The sequence below is a fragment of the Mytilus galloprovincialis genome, chromosome 6, assembly GCF_965363235.1.
Source record: "Mytilus galloprovincialis chromosome 6, xbMytGall1.hap1.1, whole genome shotgun sequence".
In the NCBI taxonomy this organism is placed as follows: domain Eukaryota; kingdom Metazoa; phylum Mollusca; class Bivalvia; order Mytilida; family Mytilidae; genus Mytilus; species Mytilus galloprovincialis.
The window spans coordinates 40,456,656-40,462,964 of record NC_134843.1 but is presented as its reverse complement, the minus strand read 5'-3'; positions in this window follow the sequence as shown (position 1 = coordinate 40,462,964).

Genomic DNA, 6,309 nt, shown 5'->3' with positions numbered 1-6,309 from the left:
AGAAAACTATACCCCACTCTTTTTTTATTAATATAACTTACAAAGTTGCCGTTAGTTTAAGACCTTCATAAATACATTTTTAATTACATATAATAGCAATTAATGCTTTTAAAAATATTTAGAAAACAAATATATAACAAAATTTATTGAAACAGTACATCACGGTCCAGGAACGGTAAATCGGCTTTTTGAAAGATTGTAACGAATTTTTCATACACATTTTGCACTTTGTACTTTAACTGAAAATCGAAAATAGCCTTTATCTTTTCTGAAATATTATTGAATGCATTCTTTCAAACAGATGTTCATTTGTAAAGAAATAACATTAAGATCGGTGAAAACCTTCATAAAGTCTTAAAATAACAAAATCATCAAGAACCAATATATATTTTTTTCTTAAAAATTTATATATTGTTGCCACATAAATATCCGTTTTACTGGTGTCAAATAATATAATGTGGGACATATATCTTTCAGATTGCACTGAAATAACACTCAAGCATAAAGACATCTAGAGGCAAACCTTCTTTAATAGTAGACTTTTTCAACAACTGTATTTGACACCGTCTATTGACACCTACAGTTTACAGGAGAAATAGAGGGGTCGTATCAAAGATAAAATTCATTTAGGTAGAACATTCATGTAGCATAAACGTAGTACTACATATTCGATTTAAACCATATCATTTAAAAGTATTGGATTATGTGCAAATAGCTATTCTCGATTTTCTGTGTTTTTTCCCCTTTCTTTCAGTTAATACTTATCATATGTAAAAAAGTATTTATAAACCATTTCTCTCTCAATACCACAAATCTTTAAAAAATATATTGGCAATCTATTCACATCCGAATCTATTGCTTCTTCTGTAATATGATTATTGATATCTAGTTGTACGAGTTTTTCATTGAAGACTGCTTCGCTTGCCAATAGCAGTTAACTCGTTTTTTGAATGTTATTTTATGACTCTACATTTGATCCTCCCTATAGTAACAAAGTTTCGGATATGTCATTGCAACGGGGCTATCTGTCTGTCCGCGACGTGTCCAAAACACACTTGTGGACATTGTAGAGGTTTCGTCTCAGCAGATCTCACTATACTTGTTGTACACATTGAATATAATTGACTGTTATAAGTTCCCGAATGAATCAGACCTTTTATTCGTTCCCGGGCTAACTTACCACAGGAAACACGTCTAGTATGTTGTAAGAAACTAGAACTGCTTACCCTGTGGAAGCACTTGCGTTGATCCCAATTTTACGGATTCAGTGTTTCCTCATATTACTTTGGTCTTCTATGAGAAAATTGCCCTTTTCTTTGGTCCCCCGATGTTTTTTTCTTTATTTCCTCTTTTGTTGATCTACGCTTCGGTTTTCTTCTCTTAATTAGTTTTACTATGCGTCCCAGTGGTCTTTTTTTATTTGACTTCTGACCAAACATAGAGAGAGGTTTTTGATCCGTTTATATTAAGTAAAAATCCCGCTGCATAAGTTTTGTCCCTTTTCAAACCCTGGAATATGTTGGTCAATGGTATATTCTTTTCTCGTTAAAACTTTTAGTTTACAATATTATGCTGCGGCCTTGTATTTTATCTCTTTGATTGTCGAAGCCGTTCAGATCTCACTGCTTGGTACTGACTGAGAAGATCACGCGGTAACTCTCAATGACAGTTTTATGTGTCGCATTGGGTGTGCCTGCTTTTTCTCATTATTGTCAAAGTATGTTATTTGAATTGAAAAAATATAACCAGTTGACCATGTAGCATGAGAGAATAAAAAAAATCTACTAAGTATATAAGGTCATTGTGAAGGCATCCGAGGCTAAAATTAACGTACTTTGTATAGACATGTGGCGCCCTTAACAATAGATATAAAATATTTGTCTGTCAACATATTTACAACGTTTTTTCATTTTGCTACCTTAAAGTAACTAGATTCTCATCTTTTAAAAATATAGAATAAAATATTAAAGATTTCCCTTTTATTCATTCATCAAGGTCTGGATAGGTCCATCATCTCTGCATTTTCTTGTTATGCCCCCGCGACAAAATATCGGGGGGGGGGGGGGCATTTTAATTTACCCTTGTCCGTCCGTCTGTCCGTTCGTCCGTCCGTCCGGATTAGGATAAATTGTTAGTCCGGCTATAGAATCCTACAGTTTTGGAGGTACAACTTTGAAATTTTGTAGGATGTTCATACACATAATGAAGGTGTGCATGGCCACAGGATTTTGATTTCTTTCAAATATTATAAAAATGAAAAGTAGTTAGACTTAGTCATTTGTTTGGTACTAGCTGCATAAAGAGATCATGGTTTGTCCGGCTATCTCCTCCTACAGTGTTAGAGGTACAGCTTTAATATTTTGTAGGATGTTCATACACATAACGGAGGTGTGCATGGCCACAGGATTTTGATTTCTTTCAAATATTATGAAAATGACAAGTAGTTGGACTTAGTAATTTCTTTGGTACTAGCTGCATAAAGAGATCATGGTTTGTCCGGCTATCTCCTCCTACAGTGTTAGAGGTACAGCTTTAATATTTTGTAGGATGTTCATACACATAATTGAGGTGTGCATGGCCACAAGATTTTGATTTCTTTCAAATATTCTGAAAATGACAGATAGTTAGACTTAGTAATTTTTTGGTACGTGCTGCATAAAGAGATCATGGTTTGTCCGGCTATCTCCTCCTACAGTGTTAGAGGTACAGCTTTAATATTTTGTAGGATGTTCATACACATAATGGAGGTGTGCATGGCCACAAGATTTTGATTTCTTTCAAATATTCTGAAAATGACAGATAGTTAGACTTAGTAATTTTTTGGTACGTGCTGCATAAAGAGATCATGGTTTGTCCGGCTATCTCCTCCTACAGTGTTAGAGGTACAGCTTTAATATTTTGTAGGATGTTCATACACATAATGGAGGTGTGCATGGCCACAAGATTTTGATTTCTTTCAAACATTCTGAAAATGACAGATAGTTAGACTTAGTAATTTTTAGTACGTGCTGCATAAAGAGATCATTGTTTGTCCGGCTATCTCCTCCTACAGTGTTAGAGGTACAGCTTTAATATTTTGTAAGATGTTCAAACACATAATGGAGGTGTGCATGGCCACAGAATTTTGATTTATTTTTTAAATATTCTGAAAATGACATAAGCTGCATAAAGAGATCATGGTTTGTCCGGCTAACTCCTCCTACTGTTTTGGAGTAATAAAACAAAGATCATCATACATACTGTTAAATTTATAATTTCCTATTGTCAGGCGGGGGCATCATTTGTGTCTTACAGACAGCGTTACAATTTCAAGTTGTATGCCAACATCACTGTTTGTCAAATTTAAAATATGTGGAACTATACTCATGCATATGACAGAGCAGAAAAGGGGGGGCATTGTCCATATCTAGTTTTAAGCATTTTTCTCTATTCTTCTTTTAGCTTTCCCATTATTCTCTATTCTTGATTATAATGTAGCACTTCAGTATTCTCTATTCTTTATTTTTTTTCGGTCTATTTTTCTCTTCTTTTTTTTTGCCCATGATTCTGAAGTATTGGTCTATTCAGTAAACCCCATCTGGACCCTTATTCACACTCAATCCAAAAATAAAATTAAAGAATTAAAACCAGTAAATGGTTTATAACCAAAAACAAGAAAAATATCGTTGTGGTAAAAACAAATAGGCAAACATTTTTCCCTTTCAATTCAGTTACTGCTAACAATTATATCCAACTATTACTACTTTGAGACGACCGCTAACATCTTACCTGTCGTAGTCGTAGTCGTAGTCAACTGTAGGTGTAGATAGTTGTTGAAAAGGTGTAATAGAAATATACAAAATGTCAAGCTTTAGATCGCTCGACTATAGAAAGATGTGAATGAACACAAAGAAAAAAATATTAAAACTTTTTAGCCAACAGCGAGTTGCAAAAAAATACAGTACATTATTGACTCATGACAATGACAGATACCAAAGGGACATTCAAACTCATAAGTCGAAAAAAAAACCTGACAACGCTATGGCTAAAAGACAAACAAACAAACAAAAAGTACACAAAACACAACATAGAATACAAAAAACTGAGCAACACGAGCTCAAGCGATAACTAGTGATGATTTCATGTGATCCGGATGGGTATAATGTTCCCGCTCCAAATGTAGCACCCGTCGTGTTGCTCATGTTTGGACAAATCTGATGATAAGTCTAATTTGGTAGGTCACATTAGGGGAAAAGGGGGCGAGATTATAGTTACGACCAATGAAACATGTCCGTTGTCGTCAGTGAAACAGATATTCCATAACGGACAAAAACAGTATTAACAAAAATACCGAACTTTAAGGTAAATTTAAAAAGCGAAGATTCATGACACCTGACAAAATCAAACTTTAGATTATATCAAACAAACGGAACGAACGGAAAACAACTGTCATATTCCTGACTTGGAACAAGCATTTTTCTAAAATGAAAATGGTGGAGTAAACCTGGTTTATAGCTAAAACCGCTGAAGTTCCAGACAAGTACAAAACATGTGGCGGGTTTATACTAGATTTTATAGATCCCTGTCCTCCCAATGCAAGGCCGTAGCTAGGCATCTTATTTTAGTGAGGCAAAATAATTGAGCCGAGCGAAGCGAGGCGAACATTTTTTTTGGAGGGTATGTAATGAATGGTGCAAAATCCTGCATTCTAGGCATTTTTAGAGAGTTTGATTATGTTTTGAATTTGGACACTTTTTATATAAATTTTTCATTTTTTAAGACTTTTACTACCACCAAATGTTTAACAACTTTATTTAAATTTATATGTAAGATAATCATCCAAATATCACTGATTTCAGTTTGCTGCCAGAACATAGAAAAAAAATCGATCCAGTAGAGGTTTCCAAATTTTTCTATGGCCGGTTCAGTCAAATCGTTTCAGAATCATAATTTGGTCTGCTGATATCCTTGTCGCGATGAACATGGAGCATGGCAAGACCGCAAAATCTCGCGCCACTCATGCATGCTCTTTTCAAAGTTTTCAGTTGTTACAGGGCAGTCTGTTTCTAAAGGTAGCACATCATTATCAACACAATGATCAATGCCTTCTTCCAATTCCTTCTCCATCAGAAATTCGGTAGCAGCATCGGTAGTAACAGTTTTGTTTGCAAAAGGGAATTAAGCTTTCCTGTAAGCACCATCATACAGTCGCAGTTACAAAATATTAAACTTGCTTTTATGCTGACAAAGAGTAGACAAACTAGAGATAGAATGAGATAAGATACATGCATATGATTCTATCTTTAGAGTAAGTATATATGGGTACGAGGAATTGGAATGGAGTTTTTGACGTTTGTACCTGTAGTTCCGTAATTTCAAATTATTTCTTGAAATAGTTGGTGGTATTTTAGTTCCAGAATCTATAAATTTAGGGGTTAGGGTTTGGGGGTGTCCGATTCCTAAACCCCGAATATAAAGAAACGAAATTCCGTAGTTCCGAATAAGTAAAGACAAAATCCTGTGTTAAAGGTTCTACCATTCCTCAATAATATCAAATTGGAATATGGGATATTCGTACAATTTTTAAGGTTAAAGAAACATGGATAAAAACTAATCCATGCATTCATGTTTCATATTATTTATATTTCATTTATCTGTAAAGAGAAAGTTTAAAGTTCGTGAAATGAATACGCTCCCTTGCGATGCCCAGTACTTGATTTGTCAAAAGTTGGTGAAACGGAGAAATGAATACGCAAACAGGACTGACCCCTTCCGAAGACCAGTACTTTATTTGTCAGTCTACTTATCGTTTTTTTTTTATTGTTCTAATGAAGTTATATGCAATACTCAGACTCTGTTATAAAAAAAATAGTGTACTAAAATTATTCCTTCTTTACCTTCAGTGTCGCTTTTCCTTTTTCTGCAAGTGCCTGTTTTTAACTAAAGATCCATGATGATTATCGTTACTAGGTTAATGTAATCGAGAAACATCACCCGTTGAGATGCTGAGTTATATCCAGGAAGAATAGTTTAAAAGGAACGATGACAGGTTATAGAAATTAAGGTTGAGACAGAACAACAAATGACTATTATATTTATATATATGTATAAAAAAAAAATCAGTGTCGAAATTTTAGTGAGGCAATTGCCTCACTTGCCTCAAGGGTAGCTACGGCCTTGCAATGTGTTTTGATAAATGAAGTTTTACCAATCAATTAATGAAATTAATGGCATACACTTGATTGTGAAATGATTATTTAACATGTTTAATTGGTTAAAAAAGTACGCATGAAATATATTTGGGAACATTTATTTTTATTGGTGTCAATA